The sequence below is a fragment of the Humulus lupulus genome, chromosome 5 (genome assembly GCF_963169125.1).
Source record: "Humulus lupulus chromosome 5, drHumLupu1.1, whole genome shotgun sequence".
Taxonomy (NCBI): Eukaryota; Viridiplantae; Streptophyta; class Magnoliopsida; order Rosales; family Cannabaceae; genus Humulus; species Humulus lupulus.
This window is the reverse complement of record NC_084797.1, coordinates 113,560,341-113,562,517: the sequence shown is the minus strand read 5'-3', so window position 1 is coordinate 113,562,517 and position 2,177 is coordinate 113,560,341. Positions and strand designations below refer to the sequence as shown.

The following is a 2,177-nucleotide window of genomic DNA, read 5'->3' as shown; positions in this document are numbered from 1 at the left end:
GTTATTGTATTGTCAACGATAACACAATTTCTGTGTTATTTTAATATATAGATAAGTGTTGAATTATGTTATTTATAGTCGATTATATAACAATTTTTTTGTGTTATACTACACTTTAGTATAACACTTTTTTTGTGTTATACTACACTTTAGTATAACACATTTTTTGTGTTATGCTAAACTTTAGGATAACACATTATTTGTTATACTACACTTTAGTATAATACATGTGCTATATTAGCTTAGAGAAACATAATCCTTTTTTACTTACACAAAACTAGGAAAACAAATATGAAAGTTGAAGCCAAATAAGGTAACATAAATAGATTTTTATTAATTACTGAAATGTAATTACAATATTTAATCTTCTATTCTAGGCTTAAGAAATCATATTACAACATAATTTATGCCCAATTCAGATTCCTTTATCACTAAATACAAAACAAGAAATGTATACAAAAATTAGTGAAATACATTCTTCCATTCTTTGCATCAATATCTCGATGGCTTTGCAGTTTCTTTGAAAGTGTTATGCTTCAAAAACAGGTCAGTAAAGGCCACCCTCAAGTTCTTAACCTCTCTATCTAATTCACTTGGTGTCCTTTGCCTGCAAGATCCTAGAAAATGGAGTAGGATCCACCAAAAACTGAGATAAGTCTACAGATCAGTGCTTAAAGTATCATACAAAAATAAAACTATAAAAACCACATAGCTCTTACCATTTTCTGAAAGTTTTTTCAAGACTACAGTATGTATTCCATCTTTTAGATACCACAAATTGTCAACAGCAGCAACTAAATTACTTGTAACTAAACTATACTAAATTTCTATGACTTGAATGATAGTAAATGTAGAAGCAAATATTACATCCTTATGTTAATAAAACAGATCTAATGATCCATAGCACAAAAACCAATTGTTATCTTAAAAAATAAAAACCAATTGTTATCCACAACTTAAAATACAACAACAAAAATTTAGTCTCATAAGAAAAAGCATTCACTGCCCAAAATAGAGTCAGAGATTAGCTAACTTGTGTATATTCCAAAGCATCTATTCAAACCAATCACGTCACAAGGCATATGGAATAAACACCACAAGGCAAGACCAGAAAACTTCATGATCTCAAATAAAGATGCATAAACGCGATAGGCGATCCTAACAGACGAATAAGAAAAGAAGCTCACCATCTCAAAGCCATCTTAATAGGTGTTGTGAGACAAGACGTAAACACATCTACAGGAAATTCAGCACTTTGTGGAAGAGTCTCATGTGCTTCACAAGCTCCAAGTACAATGCAATCCCTTGTGGATCCAGAGGAGCTAGAAGCAACCCAATCATGAAGCTGCCAAACCATCAAATCAAGTCACTATATTTACAAATATATTTATATATAAATATCTGAATTACAGATAATGAATTCATGTCACGTAGCACCTTAATTATCAATACATATATCAATTCATTATATGTTTTGAGTTAAAGCTTTACCTCAATAAAAGCATTCACAATATTCCCCCAGCCGCAGAGCAATCAAAAACATATATGGAGGGTGTCTTCAACCAAGAATCAAGGTCACTGATTGGCAAAGGGATATATTGTGTATAACTCTGCAATACCAATAACATTGGTGAGAAACCAAGCAAGACTCTAGTGAATGACCTTAAATTAAAGAGTCATAAAAGAGTTTCAAAGAAATAGAAGACCTTATTGAAAACCCAAATTTCATCACTAATGTTTCAAATGCTAATTAAATAGAAATTTACAAAGGAACAATGCTGCATAAATATCCAGTTTTGACATTAGACTCCAAATATCATAAAGTCAAATTTATATAAGAGGATTAGTTAAAGCCAAAGCTTTACAACCTTAATTAACAATCAGAATACCTTCAAGACAGACTGCTTGTTTAGCTTTCTGAATGTGAATATTGGCAAGGAGAAGAATTAGTTACCCATTGGAATAAAATTAGTGCAAGTAAAATATATCAGAGAGAGCATAGTTACCAATGTCTCTTTTATTCCACAGCTAAACTCTCAACAGAAATTTAAAAGAATAAATGACAAACACGAGATCACTTCACATGAGTATATGTAGAAAGCATAAGCTTAGATATGACCACGAACTATGACTTTAGATCATTAAGAAAACATGTAAACAAAACCAGAGAACTATAT

General features: G+C 30.9%; 1 long non-coding RNA gene across 1 annotated transcript; it reads right to left on the bottom strand.

Moving 5' to 3' along the window:
• Positions 1-374: 374 nt before the first annotated feature.
• On the bottom strand, positions 375-1,907 carry LOC133780554 (uncharacterized). Its single transcript, XR_009869407.1, has 4 exons — positions 1,890-1,907; positions 1,492-1,610; positions 1,188-1,345; positions 375-617 (listed from the first exon to the last, which is right to left on the bottom strand). It is a non-coding gene; the product is annotated as an uncharacterized LOC133780554 (long non-coding RNA).
• Between the last annotated feature and the right edge of the window lie 270 nt (positions 1,908-2,177).